This window comes from Grammomys surdaster, unplaced genomic scaffold, assembly GCF_004785775.1.
Source record: "Grammomys surdaster isolate TR1022 unplaced genomic scaffold, NIH_TR_1.0 126182, whole genome shotgun sequence".
In the NCBI taxonomy this organism is placed as follows: Eukaryota; Metazoa; Chordata; class Mammalia; order Rodentia; family Muridae; genus Grammomys; species Grammomys surdaster.
This window is the reverse complement of record NW_021620988.1, coordinates 4703746-4731340: the sequence shown is the minus strand read 5'-3', so window position 1 is coordinate 4731340 and position 27595 is coordinate 4703746. Positions and strand designations below refer to the sequence as shown.

Sequence of the window (27595 nt, the reverse complement as noted above, 5' to 3'; positions counted from 1 at the left end):
TCTCTCTCTCTTCCCTCCCTCCCTCCCTTTCTCTCTCCCTCCCTCCATCTCTCCCTCTCTCCCTCTCTCCCTGTGTTCCTGACCAACTTCCTCCCTTAGACTCTTAGCTACATTTTCAAGTCTTATTTTAGACTTAACTAGCTCTACTTAGGTGGCAACTAGCCTCCACTCTTTGCCCCTCACGGCCCCACAGCTGGGTAGTGAGGACAGTGTCTGCGTTCATGAATTCTATGTTAAAGAATATATGACAAAGAGATGAGACAATGAACATTCACAGAGTTAGTTCTGTCTGACCCTCATGTCACACTTATGATGAAAGAAAGATCAATCATAAAACAGTTTAGGTAATGTTAGCAATTTTTATCTTCAACTCTAATGATTTGTTACCTACTATCCTTAAATCAGGTGTATATAAAAAAACTAACAGTTCTTATACCAAACAAAATAATATCAATTAACCAATAATAAACTAAGCATTTAATTTAGTTCCCGATTTGTGGTGTAAGTATTATTAACATTTGTTGAATTAGTTAATAGCAATGAATTTATTAAAAGTGATTTCATGATTATGGAGACTACATATTTTGGTCTTTGCTTCTTCAAAGTAGTGCAAACAAAATAGCATGAAAACATATTAACATTAGCCCTTGCAATCACCCATGCATGCACACATGCACGGGTGTGTACGCACACATTCACACACACACATACACACACACACACACACACACACACACACTGTGCCTCAAAGCATGCAATCTATCAGTGCAGATAAAGCAAGACAATTGATGCTCAAGACCTGGTTTAGTAACTTAGTGAGATCCTTTGTAAAAATCCTAAATACAGAAAAACAAACAATCTGCAAGGGACAATGAAATGTGTTATAGCACAATGGTAGGAGTTTTATCATGTATGAAGCCCTGGGCTCATTCATAGTGACACAAAATGAATAAATAACAAGTAGAGTATATGCACTTAGTATATAAAAATAATAATTAACATTTTATTAAATGTTTATTTCAGGTCTTGAAGTATTATCTTTCAGCACCATAATCATACATACATATATGATTATGTACATATATGCATGTATATGTATGTGTGTATGTATATGCATGTGTATGCATGTGTATATGTAAGTGTATGTATATCTGTATGTACACATAAACATAAATGCATATTTTCAACACTTGCATTATATAAAGAGCAATAATTTTTAAAAATCAAATTGCCATCTTTTGCAACATAATTAGAAATAAGTTAAACTGGATGGATGATCTAAGGCAGATTTTCCTTCTGTTCATATCCTCTAGCTTTGGATCTTGGTGCTTCATATACATATTTATTACTCATAAACATTCTCATTAATGATGTCATATGATAGACACCATAGGGGGAATTATGCTAAAATAAAGGATGATTTACTGGTATCTGGAGGAGCCTGGGAGTCCATGTTTTCTTTCTAACTAATAAGAGATATTGACAGTGGTCTACAAATCCAATTTCAGATAGCAATAATTGAATAATTCCATAAGAATTATTGAGTACTCTAATATTGTATGTAGATTCCAGACATAACTATATTATCAGACATATTTTATTCTCTTGCTGCATAATTGTGTTCTTAATTATAATGGGAGGGTTTTATAACATATCAGCAAAATTTATTACTGTTCTATGCTGTGTATAGTCCTAGATTCAATTCTCCAAACAGCCTTTCATGACTATTCACTCATTTAAAAGTAATGTTTTCTAGGACATATACTTATAAAATTATGCCAAGAGGACTGGAAGTTCTTTCTCTATGAAACGACTAGCATCTGACCACATCTTTGAAGAATCATGCACATGTAAATCCCTCCATCTTTGACAGCTACCAGCTGACTCAATCTGGTTTCTGCTGGATTAAGTATCAAAAAGGTTGCTCTGTGAACCCATTGACTCAATTTCTGTGTGCAGCTGTTCACTGTTGATAATGACCAAGGACAATAATTCTTTTTTCTTTAGATTTTTCACATATCCCTTGGTTTCTGCTGAGCAAAATTCACCTTTGCTATGGACAACAGGGACAGAAGTATTCATTAGGTTATAGTTTGAGACTTTACTTTCAAAATGATTTCAACAACCTGAAAAGCCAGCACTGACTTGAAAGAACTATAAATTCCATAAATATATCCATTAGTAATTATTTAAACCACGTGTATTAAACGTAAATTGGAATAGTTTCATACAAACAGCCAAATATTTCTAAATATTATTCAGCTACTCATGACATGACATATTTACCTCTATGAATGACCCAAATTTCAGTTGAATCAATTAATATTGAAATCTCAGATGAATATATTCACTATTAACTTATTTGTAAAAATGTGTAAGAATTCTACTACCATAATCACTTTGCTTCCTTTGCTATAATGCAGCCAAATTATTATTAATAATATAGATATCTAATGTTATTATGAGTTAGTAATTTATATAATTTTTTACTGTATAAAATAACATATACCATAAGGAACTCAATAAAATTGTGAGGAAGTATTATCAACTATCCCCCTTAATAACAAAGGTGATATTTTTAAAGGCATAATATAATTAAGTTTGCCGAAAATGAGCTTTTGGGAAACCAATTAACTAGCCAATAATATAAAGATATGAATGTATAATTTGGTTCTATTTCATATTTTAGTTTTTCCTTCATTCACTAAAGACATATTATGTTGTGTGTGTATCCTACTCTAAGAAGACAGGAGCTACAATCTGTCATACGCAGTACATAATTTCAGAGTGGATAAAGCAAGGTTCTTCTTAACACTGTTTCCCTGTCATTTCATAATTCTTAATTGAGATTAAAATTTGAAAAAAAAAACCTCAAGCAAAGTGTCAGAAGAATTCTTACACTTTTCTACAAATAAGTTAATAGTGAATATATTCATCTGAGATTTCAATATTAATTGATTCAACTGAAATTTGGGTCATTACTTGCTGCTAAGTCATATTGATTTTGAATTCCAAATACATGATTAATAAACTAGGAAATGATTTTGATGTTCAAATAATCACTTTCCATAAATACAAATTGTCAGAAGAATCTATAATACAACTTCAAAAAAATACTATTTTAAAATATCCTGCTTACTTATGTCCAAGATAGGATGCTCAGTAAAATCCTGCTAGAGTAGAGCTATCTTAAGAAGGAAAGCTGGTAGGATGCCCATTCATTGTTAAGTGGCCAGGTACAGTTGAATGACCACCTACAGTAAGAGCTGAAGAAGTGCTTTGTGAACTGGAATTGCTAGAAATTCACACAAAATGGCATTGCATTTTGGGAAGAATAAGATTCACACTTATTTTTTTCTTTCATCCCAAAAACTCTACCACTAGAAACATGTCAAAATATATGAGTTCATGAAAATGTGATAAAGAAAACCACTATTTTCACTATTAATATGTACTATGTAAACATCACAGAAACACACACACACACACATGCACATGCGCACGCACACACACACACACACACACACACACACACAGACAAAACATCGACTTGTCTCTACCAACTCTAATACTGGAATGAAGTAGTCTTGCATCCAATATTATTTTTATTGTATGTGTTTATATTGAATATGAGCATAGTAAAAATCATATATGATTATACACACACACAAACACACACACACACACACACACACACACACACACATATATATACACATATATCTGGATGGTTTATGCATTGAAAGAAACAAAACCAGAGAGAGAAATATATGCTGCACACTTATGGAGTAGGAAGACTGATTTTACATTGGTACATTTTAGTGTTGCTTAAGACTTCTTTTTGCCATTTCCATTAACAAATTTTACATATTTATTTCTCTGAACAGTCATATTAATTCAGGCATAGCTTTTTGTGTCATTTACAGATAAGTGAAGTGAGTTACAAAGCAGATGATAATTTCAACCCTTTGCCTTTGATATGATAATGGAAGAGGATAAAGGTCCAAAAATTTAATACAAGAAACAGGAAGTAAGTAATAAATACTAAAATTATTTGCCATTCTTGAAAGAGAAATAACACCTAACCAATTGACTAGACTTAGAAATCTCAAGCATGTATGTCTGGGGAAAAATATGTATATTTCCTGGGCAGATGTCTGTCAGAGCTTTCATTGAAACAGCTATACATCCCCTGTTGAAATGAATAGAGTGTATTCAATTTAAATTACTCAATGTTAGTGATTAATTGGTTCTGAAACTACAGTGAACAATTCAAGATTGTTTATTGGAAATAGTATTCCTCTACCTACTAATTCTTCTATTATAATTCACTTTTATTCTAAACATGAATATAGTGAGACATTGCTACTAAAACCATTCATTGAGTGGTATCAAGAGACAGAGAGGCTGTTGCTCACAAAACTAGTTTTTTGTGTCTTAGGAAATGAATCTAGTATGATGGTTGTGCTGCTGCCATTTTTCTGAATGCCTCTCCCTAAAACAGATCACAGATTCACCTTATAAAGACAGACTTAACACATGTCTCTTCATGGACATTCAGAGAACATTTCTAAAACTGAGCTACACTCCAGGCCTAAGTTGGACCTATAGAAAATCAAAGGCTTTGAAATAATGCAGAGGATAAAGATTGTAAGCATCACTCCAATGGAAAAAAAAAAGCAAAGTAAACAGAAAATGTGGAATATCCCAGACTGGTTTTAGGAACAGTAAGAAGAGTCAAATGTATACAGTGAACAAAGCAACCTTGTGAAGATAATGAGCAGCAGGAAAACTGAACAATACTGGCCTCTGAGAGAGGGCTGTAGATATCTGCAAGAGAAGTGTACAAACATCACAGAAGTGTATAAACTTGAACAAATGTTGGTGGAAATTACTCTAATAAGCAGAAAAAAATATAAGAACTATGAGACATCACAGGGAGGATGTGTCAGTTACTACATTGTTGTCAAACATATTCAGTCAAGTGCGAAATGAAAAACAACTTCTGTTGAATGCAATTATGATGCAATTTGACAATGAATTTGCTATAGTATCTCTCTATTAGATGTTAAAAGTAAAATAGGAAGTTGGTAGAAGCAGAATGCCATCTTTGGATTTTCCAACTGTTTCTAAAGTTTACTTTTTTAGATTGGATCCCAGTAATCATGGTTAGGATGCACCGTCTGTGTAAGTTGTGGCTTGCAATCCTGAAATGAAGCCACAGGTTCCTCTGTGGTTCCATTTCAAATGTTTTTTGTTTGTTTGTTTGTTTGTTTGTTTCTAGCTCTTTGACCTTACTATCACTTTTTCATCTTTATCACTTATGAGAATGTAATTATATTAAGGAATTTTACACCACAGCCTTATCACAAAGATTCCCTATTTTGAATGTCTTGGTGTCCTTGGGAATCATACCTAAAGACTGTTGAGCATAAGCTTGAGTATTTCCAAAATTACTATGAGGAGTAGCTGCTTAGTATGCATTTCTACTGTTTTTTAATCTTGACATAGTTCAATATGCACAGGGCATGTGACAGAGCTTCTCTTTTGTGTTCCTGAGCATACGTCAAACATCAAACATCAAATCCTTCTCTACCAACCAGTTTCTTCTTCTTATATATGTTCTTTCCTAAAACTACTCTACAAATTATTATTGTCTCATGTTTCCAAGTTGAAACACACTTTAACATAGAAACTACTACCCTGAAGGTACTACTCAGAGAGATATTGATTACTAAAAAAAAAAAAAAGAAAATGCCCTACCCAAAACAATATTCTGTCTTGACTGCTAGAGTTTGTGAATATTGTCTTAACTGTAAATATCCTCAAGACCTTCTGAGGAAGAATATTTATTCTAACATTGTTATATGGGATTTATTTCCTTAAAAGATTAAATTAAACAATTACGATTTACATAATATCTTCATTTTTCTGTAAAGACATGCTTCTTTGATGAATGATGAGAAGTACAATTATCTGTGGGTACAATATTATGTTTTAAAATGTAGATGGGTATTCTGCTGGTCTAGTAAAGTGGTAGTCATAGGTTCTCGTTTAAGATCCATGACCTTACTGATACCTGGTATTTTCCCTGGTTCCTATTACCAGAAATGATTTCCCTCTTGATACATGGACCTTCAGTCCGTATAGACAGTTATAGGTCACTGTTAACATCAGCGCACTCTTGGGAACATCTTACCATTCTGCTCATTGTTGTGGTTCATAGGCTTCTCAGCTGCAAAAGTCTATTGATAGCTTTCCTACCTAGCAGACTGTGTAGTCCTTTCAGAACTTCTGAATCTAGATCAAAGGAAGGAGGCTTTTAGATTAATACCAACTGAAATCATCTGAGTTCTGTATCTTAAGGTCTTTAGCAACAGGGAGTTAAAAATCCGTACTCTAAGAGGCAATGTAGGACAAGAAGAATAGATTATGTTATTAGGGGAGTAATTGGGATACCACGGCCAACAGCTTGCACAGCTGTCTCCCATGTCTGTCATTGGAGTTTTTGTCAGATAGTCAGTCAGTGATTCTTATGAGAAACATGGTTAGTCTAAGTGGCATAAATTAATAGACTGTATCTGTATATAGTAAATATGTAGGATATATATATATATATATATATATATATATATATATATATGATACCATATGTATATACTGTGCGTCTATATGATCATGTGTATGTAAAAAACTTTTGTGTGTCTTACATAATTTACATAAATAAAAAATAATGATTTCTTAAGATTTTAGAAAACAAAGTTGGTTATTTGTCCCTTCTCTCTTTCTTCAATAGAGTTGTTTATATGCTTTCCACATTTCCTTTCACATCACCTATATTCCAGTATTTCCCTCTCCAGTCTCCCTCTATAGTTCCTTTGTACCTTCCTGGTCTGTGTGTTACCTCTATGCTTTATTCTACCATCCAAAGATGGGCGCAGATGACAGAGATATGGACTGCAGATGACAGAGAATATGTGTTAAGTGTCTTTATGAGTCTGAATCTGGTTTATGTCACGCAATACTTTTTCTTGATCCATCCATCCATTTCCTACAAATTTCATGATTTCACTGTTTTTATAGCTAAAAAGTATTTTATTGTGTATATGTTCATTGGCCATTTGTTTAATTGAAGCACATTTAGGTTCTTTCCATTTCCTGGCTACTGTAACAAGAACAGCACTGAACATTGCTGATTAAGTATCTGTTGAGTAGGATGTTACTTCCTTTCGGCATATGCCAAGGAATTGTAACACTCGGTCATAGAGCATATTTATTTTTATTTTTTTGGAAATTTTCTGTACTGATTTCCAGAGTTGGTATACCAGTTTGCATTCCTACAAAGAGGGAATTAGGGCTCACATTTTCAGACATCCCAGCGTTTATTGTCAACTGAATTGTTTCCCTTACTTATACTGACTATATTGATACAAAATCTTGAAATGATTTTAATTTACATTTCCTTACTTACTAAGGATACTGAACACTTACTGAGCTGTTTCTTAGCCATTTTTATTTTTCTATTGAGAACACTTCTTTTACATTCATAGCTCATTTTTAATATTTGGTCATTTATTTCCTTGACCATTTTTATTTCTTTGTGTAGTCTTAATATCAATCATCTGTCATATGTACAGCTGGACAATATTCTTACTCTGTTGGTTTGTCTTCAATCAATTGATTATTTCTTTAGGTGATCGGAAGCTCTTTAATTTTATGAAGTACTATTTGTCAATTGTTGGCCTGGAAAGTCAGCTGCAAGACTTGGTCTCTCAGAAGTGGATGAATAAACAAGTCTCAAATGATCAATAGTCACACTAACACAGAGGGAGAATATCACAAGGGGGTCTCACTCGTATACAACAAACAAACAAACAAAACACAAGAGGTGACTTGTAAGGGAGACTAACCTCTCCTGAGGATTAACCACCTATATTGTTAGCCAGTGCAAAGTGGACATCCCTGAAATCACATAACTAAAAAGAAAAATAGGCTCAACAGGTTGCCTTTAGATATCTGTGCATCTCTCTCTCTCTCTCTCTCTCTCTCTCTCTCTCTCTCTCTCTCTCTCTCTCTCTCTTGTACATGTATTTGTATATGTATATGTATGATGTATATGTATATGTGTGTATATGTTTGTATATGTGCCTATCTGTGTGTGTGTGTGTGTGTGTGTCTGTGTGTCTGTGTAACAATATTTATCAAAGAAAAACATAAGCCACCAAATAGAGTGGAAGTGAGGTGAGAACTTTCTAGAGTTTGGAGAGAAAGGGGATGGGAAAAGTCAGAGAAATGTGAAGGAGTAAGTGATATAATTCTATTTTTAAAATATACTAAAATAAACTAAATTAAAAGGAAAACACACAAAAAAACTTGAAAAAGAGAGAATCACAAAGAAAAGGAGTCACTTTAATAAAGTATGGGGACAAAACCACACGCATCCTAAAGATTACCCAGAGACACAGGAAATGAAAGTCATTCTAGAGTTTTGGCAAAGGAAGATGCTGTGCTGACATTTTCACTCTTCTTTTTAAGAGGATAGTTATAACAGCCTTAAGTGATGAATCAATGTATTAAATTTGTTTTGTTTTTGAGACATATTTTTAATATATAATTATTACTAACCAGTAACTCAGAGTGTAGGCAAGGCAGGCCTCTAATCCACTGAGAACTACTTGCCTCTGTCTCCTGAGTGTGAGAATTAAAGTTCAGCACATGTACAATTCAACCGCAAGTATTTAATACAGTGCTCCTGGCAATAAGACAGATTCCTTAATGTAGGCACTTTTTGCTTCTGCCTGTGAATCACCGAATGTGGAATTCCAGACATTTCTAACTCAGAAGATGGATCAACTGAACATTTTTCATGAAATAAATATGGCACCTTAATTAGTTGGTAAAAAGCTGAGCCTTATCAATTATGCTTCTTTAGAATTCAGAACCAATATCTAAAAATTGTGATGACAAGATTCTAAATAACTACATCAACAATGTGACATGTTTTCTCTAAATTTTAAATGACCTATATAATTTTATCTCAATTCTCTACATGCCTACTCTCTACCCTTATGTTTCTTTGATCTTTTGCAAATATCCCAAGCCATAGCACACCTCCAAGGATTTGTATCTATAAGGAACCTAGCACATTTATTCCTAAATATTAGGCAAATTTTACCTGCTAATCAAAATTTAGTTCTTGCAATCACAATTCCCTGACTCACTGGAAATTTTATATATCCATTATATATTAGTTGATCATCTATCTAACTTCTATTCATATATTTATCTATTTATCTACCTATCTATTCTTATTGATTTATTTATTTACTCATTGCACTCATTACTCTCTGACAAACTATATAAACTTTAGATGGCAGTTCACGTTCTTTCCCTGTATTCCTGAATAAAGATATATGGTCTTTCTTTTTTGTCTCACCTCTCCTCTTCTACATTCTAAGCACATACAATTATTTCTGCCAGAAAATACTGAATAAGTAAGACACCTTGACAACCAATATTTTTGATTAATGTATATTTTTAAAGAACACGTTTTTAAATAAATTCCTTCAACAGAATGGATTCATATGTTTGTGAATTTGGATAAAAATATTTAAACTTCCTTAAAATACACTTCAATGTGTTGACTCATGTAATATCATTATTTTCTCAACTCTATTCAGAAACAAAATTAAAAATAATTAGAAGCCAACAGTAGAATATTTGGTAGTGTGCTGATAGCTAAAGTTCAAAGAGGTGGGACTATTCAAGAGGTATAACCTGAAGTCTTTCTTTCTAATAAAGCTAAGTTCGGAAGAGAGAGCTCCACGGCCACTGCTTCTATATGAAATGCAGCCTTTTCTCATAGCTAACAACACAACCAAAAGAACATTTTACTGACATGATGCCATAGTACCTTTTTCAAATATGCAGAGGGATCTCATTCTAAGCAACAGCCTCAAAACACTGCTCTTCAGCTCAGTACTGATTTCACTTTACCATATATATATATATACATATACATATATATATACATATATATATATATGTATATGTATATATATATGTATATATATACATATATATATAATAGTTGTATAATTGTTATAGTTTTGCTCTACCATATATAAAAATATCTATTAAATAGTCTTAAAAACTATTATAGTTTTAACATATAACCAATTACAGTTTTTGAAGCTGATATTTATAATTTTTGATGAATGTGGTAAGCAATAATCGATGGAATGTGATTTTATTTTTATCTAAAATGATTCATCTTATTGACTATGATAAAATGATGTGTAATTCTCTAAAATTAGGCATTTATAAAGTATAAATTAAATAATGAAGGAAAATAAGAAGAGAAATTAATAGAAATAACTGGCAAATAAGTAGAAAATGTAACATGATTTCTATTTTATAACTTTCTTAATGAGAATTGTTATTCAGACAGATTTGAACTAGCCCAACTTTGACAGTTTGAATTTTCCAAGGTGAAATACAATCAGCATCTATTAGCAAGCATTTATTTAGTAGTTTACTAATTGAATATATTACAAAGCAAGAAAGAGAAGAAAAGAAATAACCAAAAAAACAACAAAATGAGATTTGGAAGGGTATAGACATAAGTTCTAGATCAGGGAGTTTGGGCAGGAGAGTATCAAAGGATTTAAGTTCTACTCCCCAGAAGAAAATATATGCCTACAACTATGAATCTGGCCAAGAGCTCTCGTGCTTGGGTCATGATATCTCGTAGTGCCCTCTAAATGTCTATCTCTATACCCACAGGTAAATGCAGATCTCAGCATCATCATATGTGTCTTCATGTAGCAGATAGTGATTGATGCAGAGGCACACACTGCGTTGAGAATAAAGTACTGTGAATGTGATCAACTAAAACAGAAAAGCTATACTTAGACTGATCAAGTTAAAGTTGTATACTTAGGGAAAGAAGATGCCTTGAATTTGTAAAAGAGCGTGCAGAGGTGTATGAAAGTTCTGGAGGAAGAAAACATAGAGTGAATTGATGGAATTTCATTAATAATCTCAAAATAGGAAAGAAACAATATAAAAATTTACAAGAAAAGTATAGGATGTTGAGGGACAGGGGAAGGTGAATCTGATTTATGTAAAGGAGAAGAGTTGGGAATGAAAGAGAACAAACTGTGCTGTATGCATTTATGACATTTAAAAAATAATAGATTATATTCATGTGTGAAAATTTAAAAAAAATAATATTTAAAAAAAATAATTGGTTGCTCCCCTGGCAATCAGCAAAGAGACACCTTGTTGGTGGTGATGTTCTTATATTAGTCAGGAGCAGAGCAGATGGCATTCCTTTATTCATCCTAGCTTGAAGCCTGGTTTGGTGGCCAAAGCTTTCTTATGCCTAGGACTAATAAATATCAAATCAAATTCAAATTCAAATCAAATCAAATCTAGGCAGCACAGTGCAGCAGGAGGAAGAGAGATACTGTGGACAACCATAACACCCGCAGACTTTCCCTCCCGCTCATGGCACCAGTGGGCAGAGCCAGCTTTCTGTCATACCATGCAGCATATATAAAGGATGTCACTCATGGACCCATAGCCCCTTGGCCAGCCTGCAGCAGGAGCCATTACAATGAGAGAGTATTTGGTGGCCAGATGGGGGAGAAAGAGAAGTGAAGCAGCTTGTGTTTCTTGTCTTTCTGTATAAAGATGTTTTACCTGCTTATATGGCTGTGCACAAGATACATCCCTGGTGGCCAGAAGGGGTTGTTGTAGTCCCTATGGATTATAGATGGTAATGAGCCGCCATGTAAGTGCTTGTAATTGAACCTGGATCCTTTGGAAGAACAAAACGTGCTCTTAACCATCAAATTCTAGCCCCTTGTAAATCTTCCCTACATTTGGACTCTTTTTCCTACATAAGACCAGCAGATGAGTAAATATGCTAGGTGGTACTGAAGGCGAGCAAGGATAATCAAGAAATATCAAGTTAAAGAAGTAGAAGCTGTCTTACCAATCTAAATTTTGCTTGAGTAATATCACTTGTTACATCACTATAAAATATTAATAGTCTTCAGTCTTGAACATTCAATATTTATAGAACTGAATTTATCAGGTTTCTTATGAGCATTCTCTTTCAAGTGGGCTCCAGAGGAACCATTTGCTTCCTCTGGAAGTAAATATTGACTCAGGCCAGCTGTTAATATGACCAAACTCTTCCTGGAATAGAATGGAAAGGTGTTTTTTCTTCACTTGTGCCTTGAATAGTTGCTTCATTTTATTCCTCTGTTGTTTGTTTTGTCTCATTTTTTAGAGATTATAGAAGGCCTGGGATTGTAGAGGTGCATCCGGGAGCCTGTGGATCTATAACAGAAGTATTATGTGTGCTAAAGAAAGGATATGAGAGATGAGAAAAAGAGAATTTGTACTCCCTGAATGCATTATTCACTATATATGAAAGAAAAATTAACATCAGTTTACTGTTAAACTAAGATCTGAGTCAAAGTTTTAGAAATAAAAGTGCCCTTAGAATGCATATGAAGAAAAAATGAAAAGATTCATTTACTTAAAGTTTGACTTGAGACTTAAGCTCTGTGTGAAAATATTGAGAGAGTCAGTTGTGTAAAATGTAGAAAGGATTTAGTAATATAGAAGTCAGAATACAAGTCAAACTTATGTGTTAGAGCACCTGTCTTCTTGGTGCTTTCATCATCCAAGGAGTATGATTGATTCCGGTACATTTCCAACAGTTTAGATGAAAGCATGTATTGGGCTTTGATGTAACTCTCTGCACAAGTAGCATTTCCAAAATGAAATGATAGATTCCTCCTTACTCTGTCATGAGAACTATTATAGTTATAACTGAGCCTATAGCAGAGTTCATAATAAAGAAATAAAATACAGATAAAGATAAAAATACAGATAAGCCTACAAATTCTTTGCTTTATTTCAATATTTACCCTGATGGCTTAATATATATTTATAATCACTATATACAATATGTAATCAATAGTAATTCTTCTGAAAAATAAATTAATATAATGTATGTATCTAAAAATCTTAATACCTACCATATGTTTCTTTTTGTCATATATTTATTTTGTTATAACAATCTTCTAAAAGGGGTTTCTTAATTTATTTTGATTTTTATTAAATTATTTTATTTATTTACATTCCAAATATTAACACTCATCCCTGCTCCCCCTCCCAGAGTTCTTTATCTCCCCTCCCATTTACCTCTCACAGGATGTTCTTTCACCCAACTCCCTTACCCACCCCTCCACCTCACATCCCCCAGCATCTCTCTTCCCTGAGGTATCAAGTCTAGTCTCTACAGGATTAGGCATATCATCTCCCACTAATAGAAGACAAACTAGTCTGCTGTTATATATGTGCCGAAAGGCCAAGGACCAGCATATATATGCCCTTTGGTTGGTGGCTTAGTCTCTGAAAGCTCTTAGGGGTCTGGGTTAGTTGATACTGTTGTTCTTCCTATGGGGTGGTCATCTCCTTCAGTTCCTTCAACCATTCCCCTAATTCTTCCATCGAGGTTCCTGACCTCAGTCCAATGATTAGCTGTAAGTATCTGCATCTGTCTCAGTCAGGTGCTAGTAGATCCTCTCAGAGGATAACCATGATAGGCTCCTGTCTACAAGCCCAATATGGCATCAGTAATAGTGTCAGGATTTGTTGCCTAAGTATGGAATGGATCCCAAGTTAAGTCAGTCACTAGATGGCCTTTCCTTCATACTCTGCTCCATTTTTGTCCCTGCATTTCCTTAAGATAGGAACAATTCTAGGTCAAAATTATTGAAGATAGTTAGGTGGCTCCATTCCTCCACTGACAGTCCTGTCTATCTACTGTTCCAGTTCCATGCCCCCACTGTTAAGTATCCCCATTGAGTCCTGGGAACCTCTTACATCCCTGGTCTCTGGGACTCTCTGGAGGTTCCTCCACTTCCCACCCCCCAACAGCTGCATATTTCTATACATTCTCATGTCCATACGGGCTTCCTATCTCCCTGATACCTGATCCTGTCCCCCACCCCCTTTCCCCTACTCCTCTCCTCTCCTACCCTGGTCTCTCCTTCCCTCTGCCTCCTGTGATTATTTTCTTCTCCCTTCTAAGTGGGATTGAAACATTTTCACTTGGACATTCCTTTTAGTTAAACTTCATATGGAAAAATCAACTAAGATAAAATCTCAATTCAGAACATCTATACCCGAATGCAAGGGCATCATCATAAAAGAAACTTTACTAAAGTTCAAAATACACATTGAATCTCACACAATAATAGTGGGAGACTTCAACACTCCACTCTCACCGATGGACAGTTCATTGAATCAGAAACTAAATAAAGATAGAGTGAAATTAACAGAAGCTATGAACTAAATGGATTAAACAAATATCTATAGAGCATTTAATCCCAAAACAAAAGAATATACCTTCATTTCAGCACCTCAGGGAACCTTCTCCCAAACTGATCGTATAATTGGACATAAAACAAGCCTCAACAGATATAGGAAGATTGAAATAACCCCATGCATTCTAACAGAACACCACAAACGAAGGCTGGACTTCAATAACAACAAGACAACAGAAAGCCCATATACACATGGAAACTGAACAATTCTCAACTCTCTGATAACTTGTTTTGATTCTTATTATCAAATTCCTATTTTAATCAACAGATGGAATATATGCATCTGTCTATGGGAATTAAGAAAACTTTATAGAAATAAAATTTTTCTGGAAATCAAAGAATGTAATAATTTTTTGTGTTCTAGCAGAACTTGAAGTTTGAAATACCCATCTTCAATATTTTATGCTAAAGGGTAATTATGTTTAGATTACATAAGAAAAGTAATTCTTCAGAAAAAGAGTCTCAAAAAGACTCTACTCGCCTTAACAAATTACTGTTTTGCTTCTTAGTAACAAATAGTGCATATAAGAAAATTATACAATATAAATTACAGTTGGGTATGGGCTGTTGATATCTTTAAACATTTGTTAAATGCTCCAGTTATTATGGAAATGCTTATTTAAAATTTAAGGTGAATGTAAAATATTATAAGCATTCTGTTTGAAATAGCACAACTTCCATTTATTATGTTCAGTATGCTGTAGTCCAAGTGGGCAGGGTTAATTCTGTGTCCCAGGTCTAACCATATGTAAAGGCCAACCACAGGAAGGCAGTTTAGAGTAGATGAGAGGCATCCAAATGAATCAAGTGTTCATAGCTGTGAATACTTGGATGCATTTGTTTATATGGTCCCAATTAGAAACAGTGTGTTAAAATATAATAAAAATGCAAAGGACATTATGAGACAAGGAACCTCCACAGTTACCACTGAATTCATTTTCTGTTGGCCATCAACTGCTGGGCATGCAGCCTACCTTAAGAGTGGTTTGCTTCCCTGTGAGACTCCCTTAGAGAAAACTAATTATTGTTTGCAAGTGGTTACAAATTGAAAATAGCCTTTGGGATTTGGGTGTCTGCCCATTTCTTCTTTCAGTTCTAGGAACCCAGCTGGTGCAAACCCATGCATGCCCTGCAGATTCATTCAGACACTGTGCATCCTGCCTTGGTCTAAATCACTGAGTTCATATATGCATCAACCATGTTAATTTTGAGGGCCTTGGTTTCTTGGTGTACTCCATCCTCTCTGGCTCTAACACTCAGCCTCCTCTATCACAGGGTTCCCTGAGTTCTGAGGAGGAGGAGGGGTTTGATGGAGACACTCCTTTTAGCTCACAATGTTGTAGGCTGTTTTCATTCTCTGGGTTCTATGTGGCTGTGGGTCACTTTACCTGTTCCTATCCACTGCAAAAAATATGTTTCTTGGATGATGGATGAGCAAGACACTGAACTATGAGACTAACAGAATGTTATTAGAGTTATTTTATTGCTATATTTTGATGTTGTTACTTTTCTAAACAGTAAATCTTCCAGGTCCCAGGGCTATCTAGACTCAAGCAGTATGGAGTATGGGCTCCACCTCATGGAGTCGGTCTTAAGTCAAATCAAATATTGCTAGGTTAGTTCCACAAGCTTTGCATCACCATTGCATTAACATAGTTTGCAGGCAGGACACCAATGTAGATAAAAGAGGTTGTGGCTGAGTTAGTGTTTATGGTTCCCTTCTGGTACTGCATAGAGTACCTTCCAGTACCAGAGATGCTAGTGTGTAGGGGTGATGGCTAGGTATTAACTTTATTTATTTTTTTATTTATTTAAATTTTATCTCTTTTTACTCTACAGATCCTTTTCTTTGATACTTTGGTAATTTTATCTAATTCCTGAGTGCAAAGGTGTGGAACTCTTCATCTATACCTATTTCCTGTGTTTTCTACTGGGCTCTTTTCCTTCTGTTTATTTTGCCCTAATCTGGAGTGTTTTCACTTTTTATTTTATTATTATTGTATTACTTTTCCTTAAAAGCCTCTGTTTTCTAGTGAAAGACAGTGACCAGTCTTGATTGTTGTAGACTGTACCTAAGTTCCTCACTTAGCAGCTGTATAAGGTAGCTATGTACAGATGGAATTAGGTCAAAAGATCATCCCATTGGCTCATCCCCCTCACCAGGACCCATAACCTATCCTAGCTAGATGCACCAGCTGTGGACCAAGATTTCATATCCAGAGCAGTTATCTTATGTTTTACCATGTCAATATAAGACATTTACTCATTTCATACTGCTAGGAGTTATTTGGCACAAGATGTTCCATTTAGCTGGCAGAATGTAGCACTTTTTATCCATCCCCAAGGAAGACACTTCACACAAAATTGGCAGGAAATCTCAAGGGGACTTTTCTTATGCAAAAATCCTCCCCAGCTAGCTATGGTAAAGGCATGGCCATATCTGTGTACTTGTATCAAGCTGTGGTAATTTTTACAGTCTTTCTTTGCTGATGATTGGTGACTTTGCCAGTGTTTTGTTTGTCTTATTATTTTTACATAATATTTACTTGCAGAGTGGCCATTTTTGTGATATACTTTTGACTCCATATTCTTCAAGTACTTGATAAGATGTGAAATAAAAACAAAGCAGTATTAGATTTTTTAAAAGTGTACTTTAATTGTTTGGTCTTTAATGAATATGCTTTTTAAATAATTTCAACTTAGGACTGTGTTAGAAAGTGGAAAACCTGTGACATCTATTCAGCGATACAATTCCTCATATAGGAAATGATCTGCTAATGAGGGGACTGTCATCTCATCAGCTTTTTTAGTATACCAAATTCATAATATTTGAAGCATAATATGCAGCATTTATAGTTGGCTGTTATGAGCTAAAAATGGCGAATTTCCATCATCATTTAATGGCTGTGAAAAGATACTGTTTTGGTGGTAACAGCTGCTGCATATATGTGGAGAGAAAAACTCAAATGATTTTGGGTATAGCTATTCCTTTTCTCTCATCCTTACTCTGCAACAGTTTAACACTTCACTCAGTTTCTAATGCTATACAAACCGTTTGCTCTGAACACAACCAGAGAATTCTTTATTATAATCAAAATCATTCTGTGTGCCATTTGTCATCAATTAAATTACATAACTTTGAGTGCCCAGATGTATTTGTAAGACATGGAGAACATAATGATGAGTAGCCTTGGTTTTGACACAGTGTTTCAATTCAAAATCTCTTTATTTACTCTACTATAAAAATCAACACTGCCCAAGTATGAGATGAACAAGGACACCAACAAACATGAGAACCTGGACAGAGAAAGTCCATAAAGCCTCAGACCCACAGAAATAACTAAAGTCTCTTGACTGGAGATGGGAACAAGAGAGGAAGTCCTTCTTAGTGAATCATATACCTATTGGTTGTACCATGCTGTAAACACACATACAAGTAACATTATATAGATACAACAAGTTATATTTAGGAACACTTATGCATAAGCAAATACATGTATACATGCAATAACAATAGATGACAGGAAAGCCCATAAATTTGAAGCACAGAGGAGAGCTAAGTGGAGGGCTTAGAGAGAGGGAGGAGAAAGGAAGAATGTAATTTAATTACTATCTCAAAAATCAACCACCACAACAAAACAATCATGATGCACAGATACAAGGCTGTTCTGCTGTCCGTGCTCTCATTACAGGACCAACCCTCAGCACTTCCCTTCCAGGGCTTTCCTGTCAAGTTTTTAGATAATGACACTTCACTGATTTCCTGATGCTTCTGAGGTACAGTTCCACCCAAGAAAATGTAGCTGATTCTCTATCAACTTCTAAAATCTACTGCTCAGGAATGCACTTATTATAACAAAAGAATGATGTAAGACAGGCACGCGCGCACACACACACACACACACACACACACAGACACACACACACACACACACACACACACACACACACATCTAGCTGTCAATTACTGTAGTAATGATTTAAAGACCATTTGATTAGAAGAAATATCCAAACTCACACTGCAACTGGAACAAATATTTAGCAATCCAAGGACTATCTTACTAAAAGTAGCATGTGTGGGGATTTAATCTGTATGCATAAAGCATCTGTTTTACTCTTGTAATATTCACGGGCAAATGGACAGACGTAGAAAATATCCTGAGTGAGGTAACTCAGTCACAAAAGAACAAACATGGTATGTACTCACTGATAATTGGATATTGGCCAAAAAAAAAAAATCTTGGAAATCCCACTATACAACTCACAGACCATATGAAACCCAAGAAGAAGGAAGACCAAAGTGTGGAGGCTTCAATTCTACTCAGAAGGGGAAAGAAGAGGAAGAGGGAGGAAGGGATCTGAGAGGGAGAGAGGAGAGGGAGGAAAAGGGGGAGCAGGATCAGATGGGAGAGGGGACTGGTCGGGGAGAAGTACAGAGGGACAGGATTTGAACAGTGGTGTGTAGCAGTGGGGAAAGGGGAACTAGGAGTAGCCACTAGAAAATCCAAGATGCCAGGGACACAAGAGATTTCCAGGACCTACCAGGGATGTCATTAACTGAAATAACCAACAGAGGAGAGATAAAAATCTATAGAGACTTTATCCAGTGGATAGGCACAGCCCCAGTTGAGGAATGGGGCTACCCACCCATCTCAAAAAACATATTCTTGAATTTCTCCTGTCCAAAGGAAATGCAGGGACAAAGAATAGACCAACTGAAGAAAAGGCCATCCAGAGACTGCCTCACCTAGGGATCCATCCCATCTGCAGGCACCGAACCTAGACACTACTGCTGATGCCAAGAAGTGCTTGCTGAGAGGAGTCTGATGATGTCCCATGAGAGACTGTGCCAGAGCCTGACCAATACAGATGCGGATGTATGCAGCCAATCATCAGACTGAGGGTGGGAACCCCATTGGAGGAGTTAGAGAAAGGACTGGTGGAGTTAAAGGGGTTTGCAATCCCATAGAGAGGACAACAATATCAACCAACCAGAACCCCCAGAGCTCCCAGGATCCAAACCACCAACCAAAGAGTACACACGGAGGGACCCGTGGTTCCAGCTCAATCTGTAGCAGAGTCTTGCCCTATCTCTCATCAATGGGTAGAGAAGCCCTTGGTCCTGTGGAAGCTTGATGATTCAGCATAGGGGAATGCTAGGCAGCTGAGACAGAAGTGGGTGGGAGGTGGGGGAGCACCCTCATAGAAGCAGAGGAAAGGGAAAGGATAGGGGGCTTGTGAAGGGTAAACTCGGAAGGGGTGGCAACATTTGAGGTGCAAATAAATAAAATAAGCAATAAAAACGAAAAAAGAGAAAAAATGAATATTATCTTTTATACTCTATTGTGAGTTTTGTATTAATTATCCAAATGTGGTAAGCTTAGTAGTTCATAGTTTCATGAAAAAGATATGCTAAATTTAGTACTAATGGCTTTACAAATTATACAGAAGTATTCAAAGTAAAATTAATATCATCAACAAACAGATTTTCAAGAATCTATTCTTAGGTGACTAATAGGCCTCATTTAATTAAAAACATGCATTCCTTTTTAAAAACACCAATAAAATATACCAAAAGTAAAATATTTTTGAATGCATATAGTTTATACCCTTATTAAAGTCTTTTTATAGAACCAATTAAATTATTCAGATTAAAAATGGTTCATATATAATTTTTAATTTTATTATTCTCATTTGTGAAACTAGTATATTGGTAGTGTGATTATATAATTCCCACCCCATACTGTCCACACGACTCCTCCCCAGCACTCCCACTCCTCAACTTTACGACCTGTCCTTCTTTAACTATTATGGTTACATATTTTCATGCAGGCATACACATACACACACACACACACACACACACACACACACAGAGAGAGAGAGAGAGAGAGAGAGAGAGAGAGAGAGAGAGAGAGAGAGAGAGGCAAAAATGCCTTTACAAACATACTTATGCATATTTACATACATCCTGCTGAGTCAGGTAAGTATTGCTAAGATAAATACTTGTTAAAGGATAGCCACGGGATCTGAGAACAGTGTGGAGTAAAAGGACACATCAACATCCACATCTACAGTTGCTGATCTTAACAATGAGAAATATGCATTGAAGTCCCCATTTTATTTTCTTTATTGTGACAATTCAAATAGCAAGACCTTATTCTGTGCTGAGTCAGCACTCATGTATGGCCTTGCTCTGATTTATTTTGTAATCTATTCCCAAACAGGGAGGCTTTAGTATATACTTTCTACCCCTTACCAGCCCCTTAGAAACCATTAACAATATGTACATGCAAGAGCGATTCTAGACTCCTGTTGTCTTCATTTTTAACCTTTTTCTAGACAATAGACATCAATCTCATTAATAGTTTTTAACTATTTCCTTTTCCGTTAGATTCAAGGATATAATTTTCTACTGAAGTCCACCTTCACTTCTGAGTCTATGAGTAGCTTTATCAAGTTTATTGTAGATTCACATAGTACAATTCAACTTTCTGAATATATTCTCCTTCTAAATCTTGGGAAGACATAATCCACGACTGAAATAGTAATAACATCTGCCTTAAAGATAAGGTTGCTTTAAAGCAACCACGGGAAAGCTCTTCTGTTTATTAATAATAAGTATGTTTTCTACACTCTGTTCTAAAAATATCTGAATCAATGATTAAAACCCACATCTATATTAGCCTTATTAACTATTTATACAGTGATTCTCAATGCTTCACAGTAAAATGCATGTCATGTAAATATAATGTGGCCTCTTCCATTGCTTTCTTCCTATCTCTCTTTTCCTCAATGAGTTCTTAGCTCATTTGATCTAAGAGCTGTTGTCAGCTTGTCACTTTTATTTGTTTCTCTCAACATGTCACTGATCCCAGGCATTGAATCCCTTTGCTTTTTTGTCCTTTGGATTCAGAGTGAACTCCCAGGTGGAGTTAAGTTGCATACTCATCTGTTATCAATCAAAACATCAATTGTATTTCTATTCTCACTCAATTAATGAATCCATTCATGAAGGTCATAAAATGCAGCATTCCTTACTCCTCCTGATTTTTAATGCTTTCGTGAATTTAACGACAACTAAATCTCAAATATTTTCTACTGTTCATTCATTTATGTAGTATGTTCTTTCATCTCTCATCATTTATTCCCTAAATAAATAAAAAGCAATTTCTTGGCATTTTGTCATCCTTTGTATTTTTCTACGTTATGTAGCACATCTGCCCTATTCTGTAATTAACTTCCACACATGCCCTCAGCTACATTCATTATCTCTTTCTGTTTGACCCTGAAATTTGGTTCTTGGTGTTCATCTTATTCTTACATATTAAATAAATTTAAATATGTCATGTTCTGATGTATCTTTATAAATATCCTATAATATACAATCTTAAAGACCCACGATTATGAGCTTATAAACATGTCTTAATTTTGTTCCAGTTTTTTCACAAATCTACTCATTCATCTACAATTATTCACAGCTAGTTTGTAGAAGACTATAAACTTACTCTCAGAGAAAGTGCTTTCCTCTGTGCATAATTTCATGTTTATATTCAAATCTCTCTATTCTACTAATTGGCAGCAACCTTCATTGATGTTTATATGGATTCTATAACTTATAAATACAGTTTACCTCATTTTAGAAATGCAAAACAATTAAGATAGACTAATCTAGTTCAGATTGACTCTACTCCCATTTCAGTAAAGAAATCAATAAATAAGGGTCATGTATGGTCTTATGGTGGACTCTTGTCCACTTATTCTCTTAAAGAAAAAAATTCCTTGGATTCTTTAAGTACAGAAGAATAGGGAGGTTGGAAAACATATCTTAATTAGCTTTTCTGAAATGTGTTCTTTGCAACAGTAGCATTCTTGTCTTTCCTGATTAACCCATTGAGATTTAGAAAATACTCTAGAGAAAGTACTAGTTTGGCATTAATTTATCATAAGAAACAAACATACCCCAGTGTAGGGGAATGCCAGGGCAGAAAGGCAGGAGTGGGTGGTAGGGAGGCAGGGGGAGGGAGGATGGGATATGAGGTTCCAGAGGGGAGACCTGGAAAGGGGATAACATTTGAAATGTAAATAATATCCTATAAAAGTAAAACAAAATTATGTAAGAAACCATACAGAAATTGAAATGCACTAAAAATAATTATATTAGTGATGTGTTAAATTCTAAATGGTGACTTTTATGGATAAGGAGGTTTCTTAGCTACATTTTCTCAAGGTGTAGTCTATAACTAAAAGGAAAACTTGGTAACCAAAATCCATATCAGCAATACTAAACTATTAGACCTCATGTAATTAATGATTTATTTACCTCCTAGGAAAATGGCAAAAGTTTATTTTCTCTATTTTTATTTCTTTTCTAATTGGATGGTGGCTTGCTGATACTGGAAACATCTTTGTAAGTATACAAAAGTACATTGTTAAAAAAATATATGAAACCCTCTAAATGGGAATAAAAATATTTGAAATGCTTCTAAGCAAACAAACTCACTAACTTTAGAGTGTTCATGTTGTAGTGTTGGGTATGAACTCCACATTGTGCTTATTACACTGAAATCATCTCAAAACATGTCTAAAAATGTGTTGATTTCTGAATGATTATACATTGGAAATATGTGCTGTTCTTGTAAGTTTACTAATTTATTGAAAGCTATAATTTCCATTGGTAAAAAATATCACAAATTACGACCAGTGAACGTATCTCTTGCTGCTAATATGAACACCTTAGTTCAAATGCCCAGTACCCATGTATAATGACCAGTGTGTCTATATGTATACCGTTAGGTAATTCCAACAAGGTAGGGGAAGGAACAGGTATTACACCAAGTCCTGTGAGCTGCTTGCTCCCATAACTCTAGTTTTTGTGAGAGATGTCATCTCAAGCAAAAATGCATGGGAATGAGAGAGGTGATAGAACAGTTCAAGAGGTGTCATCCTCTGGCCTGGTCATGTACAATTGACAGTGGGAATTCATTCTGTCAAATGTATGTTATATGATGTTTTTTCCTGTATACTTTCCCAGAGTATATGTATGTACTCTCTATGGAACAGTCCATTTCCTGCTCTACAATCTACTACATTCTGGGTTTTATGTATTCTTGCTGTAATATATAACTCCAAAGTATGTCAAAATAATAATACATACAGGCAACTACAATGTGATGTTATTTTTGTATTTATAGATATCTAAATGTAGAAAATACTGAATAAAAAATATGCTATAGAAGATAAGAAATGGCCACCTGCTTTCCTCAGTAATAACCAGAAGAGGAGTCACAGGCCAGCTTATTGGAGTTGGTATATTATGAGAAATACCAACTTTAAGCATTTTTCAACATGACGGTGTCTGGGAGTCATGGGAGTGGACATCTCAATCTAAGCGTGGAGAAATCTACCTCTATCTAGGCACAGGCCTCTTGTATCAATCCCAACAAAAGATCTTAGAAGTATTTTACCATGGTGGTTGATAGGTCTCTGCATTCTAGGGAACACTTTCCCCTTTGCTACAATAGCTATAGAGCCAAAGGTTGGAGCAGTGCTGCCAACTCTGAGGATGGATTTGAGCTCAGTAGGGACAGGGTTCCTGTGGATAACAGGATTTGACTACACAAGATAAGAGCAAGGGCAGGAAAAAGCCTGCAAAGCCACCAGTAAGATGTCCAGTAATAACTTGAGTTGGTGTGAAATAGCCAATCTGGAGCCATTTTTTACACTCTCCATGCTAAATTTTTCTTCAAAAGAATCTATTTTTAAGAAATCAAGAAGTTTAAAATCTGAACGGGTAGAATTTAAACCTATTCTGATGAAATACCAACCTTAACAGAAAAAAAAATTAAAGTAAAAAAAAAATCAATACTTCTATCGTTACTTCTGGTCTGAAAATAAAAGTAGGTTAAAAATGGAAAAGAAATATTAAATGTGGGCCAAAAATAGGTTTATTGAATGTAACAATGTATTCTTTTAAAATAATTCTCACTTTTCATTGTAAAGTTGCCCACATTATTATTATTATTATTTTACTTAATCTTTCAGCTGTATGTTAGGTAAGTTTTTTTGTCAATATGTAGAAAAGAATGTCAATTACAGGTGAAAATGATGTGGGATTCTTCTGTGACTAATCTTGAAATGTCTGTTGTTAAAAATATTGTAATATTTTAATCAAATTCTCCTCTTGGTTTTAAAGAAATGTTACACAGAAAATATAAAAATGGCATATCTGTGAAGATTACTTTCCAATTGAAATTTTCAAAGCGGGAAGATGCTCTGAGTGAATCAAGGTGTGGATGACAAGCATTCATGAAATCCAGGACAGACATGTGTATACTGATGATTACAATCACTCTCCACATAGGCTCAACATTAGTTCATGAGTCATGATGAACAAGATAACATGAAACTGAACCAAGCAGTAGAGGAAATGTTACAAGGGGCAGATGCAACAGCAAGGTGTAATAGCACTTGGGATAATGAGGAATGGATGAGGCCATCACAGCAAAACCTTGTCTCCAATAAACAGGCAGTATAAAAAGAAACAAAGTGAGGAAAGAAGTAATAATGATACACCTGTGTGTTGCCTATTTAACATTGCACTTAAAAAATATACTCTAATATGATTATTACACACTTGATGTAATAAGCATATAAACTATTAACATGGTTGGTTATTAGAATGTACTTTGTGCCATAGATGATTGTGTGTACTGTATTCTTATATGACTGATAGGACAGGAGATTTGTATAAACAATCATGGTCAGGGACAGGAATAGTATGCTGTGTTGTGACACTGGTGTGGTTACAGCAGCAGCTACAGCCATTACACCCTCTTCAGCTCTAGTATGTCATCTTATCCTATGAATTCTTTTGCTAACAGCAACATCATTTTTCAACGCATAATTTTATTTACTACATTTATACTGTTTTACTTCGAAGATAAAAATTATTCTCAATAGCTTGCCTTCTGTGTAGACAGACACTGTTTTTGCAAATAAGCCAATTATTCATAAATAATAGATCGACTCAGATTTCAGTGACTGACATAGAAATTTGTGCATATGTTTAGATGCTCAAGCTCATCTGAAATCTATGCTAGTGCATTTCAGGTTATAGCTCAGTTGTAGAGTCTCTGTCCTTTATCTTCAAATTCTAGTTTTTATTAGTGAGGATAAATTCCTAAGATCTTTCTAGGTGGTCCTACCAATGTGAATAAACTCCTCAGATCTATATAGCGGGTCCCTTGTTTTAATTTAAAATACCCAACAAGAATTACTGCTCTCCAAGCCATTTTTCAGCATTTCTGGGTAAATATTAAAATGTTTCTTTCCCAGGGTTGCATGAATTTAAAAAATTAAATATGAATCATACTGGAAATGACACGATCCAACTATCTTTCACCTAACTCACACCTGAGAATGAGTATTTTCTAAATGAAGATCTTCATCTTGCTCAACATAGGCTGTTTATCAACTTCTCTAGAGTGACAGTAAATCAAGTGGCAGCACATGGTAATGTAAATCACAGTCTAATTTAGTTGTCACCATGTTGTGACACTTGGTTAAAAATGCTTTTTAATTGTGAGTATAAATTATACATGAACAATTCTTAGTGACAGTCTTAATACTACATCAGATTATTTCACCCAAGGGGGAATAGCAAGCATCATCAACATGAGGCAAGAGTACGTCTCAGATGTCTTAAATAGCAATTTAACGAGAGATAATGATGATGATGTGTTCTGCTTTAGTTTCAACCCAAAACTGGATATGGAAAAAAAAAGGAGAGGGTAACAGAGAAAGGAAGATGTTTGAATATTTTGGAAACATGAAGCACAGATCTGTGACTCTGGAAGATGACCCTCAATTTCTGTTGGTCAGTCTATAGAAATAAGTTTTGTAGTTCTGGTAGGGTTTTTCGTTGTCAGAATAGAAAGACATGAACTTAGGGGACAAGGGGAATTTTCTACACAGCTATTTCAAATTAATGGATTTTTAATGTTTCCAAATTCTAACAATACCAACCACATTCACTACTACTCTATTCATAATAGCCACGATTAATAAACAGTCTTGATGTCCCTCAACAGAGTAATGAATAAAGAAAATGTGGTGCATATACACTTTCTTACTTTCAAACCATTGGGTTTCAGTTATATAAACACTAACAAGGTCTAACATGGTCAGTATAATATAGTATCATCCTAATGGAAATAAACTTTCATAGTAGCCATGACAGTGTGAAATTTCTGCCTTCTAGAATAAAATTAACATTACTTTATAAGGGTAGTTTGTTTTGGGAAACATAATATATGTTCTTGTATATGATGCTATCCCATTGGTACTATTAATATATTATTATTACATATATTACTGGAAAGGATAGTGTATATTGAAAGTCAGGTTTCATTGAAGCTGTGCTTATTCTTTTCTATAAAATAAAGACAGAAATATCCATCTTACAAAATTGTTTGGGTGCTCTAGTGTGACTGTTTTTGCAAGGATGTCTCCTAAAAGCCAGCATGTTAGAATACTCACTAGTATAATACTCCTTAGTGGAAAATCCTCACGTCTACAGGTATGAATATTCTTAAAGTGTCATATTTGCTTGCCATTATTAGATCTTGTAGGTTTAACGGTCTTCTCTAGATTCTATGAGATGTTGAACCTTGACATTAAAGGGGGGGTTTTAACAACCCCCTTCATAGACTAGATTTTAAAATTTAGGACAAGACTTAAGAGGATGTAGAGGAAAAGGAACACTGATACATGGCTGCTGTGAGTACAAGTTGACAACTACTATGAAAATCAGTGTGTTAGTTCCACAGGAAGATGGGATCAATCTCAAGATCCAGCTATAGCACTCTAGTGTATATATAAAATGATGCTTCATTCTAGTGCATAGACTCTTCAACTGTGTTCACTACTACTCTATTCATAATATCCACGACTTATAAATAGTCTAGATTTCCCTCAATAGAGTAATGAATAAATAAAATGTGGTACATATATATAATGGAGTATTAGCTCTTAAGAATATAGCACCTTGAAATCTGCAGGCAAATGGATGGGATTAGAAAAGTCATCTTGCATGAGGTAACCCAGACCCCAAAAGACAGATATGGTATGTATTTACTTACATGTGGATTTTAGCTGTTAAGTGATCGATCTACAATCCATAG

The 27595-nt window shown here is 34.9% G+C and overlaps 1 protein-coding gene and 1 non-coding gene across 3 annotated transcripts in view; one reads left to right on the top strand and one right to left on the bottom strand.

The window, feature by feature from the left end:
• Positions 1–27595, bottom strand: part of Galntl6 (polypeptide N-acetylgalactosaminyltransferase like 6) — a 984872-nt gene that overhangs the window by 864284 nt on the left and 92993 nt on the right. The gene's annotated exons all lie outside the window — the stretch shown is intronic.
• Positions 11254–11399, top strand: LOC114612779. Its single transcript, XR_003710085.1, has one exon. It is a non-coding gene; the product is annotated as a small nucleolar RNA SNORA48 (small nucleolar RNA).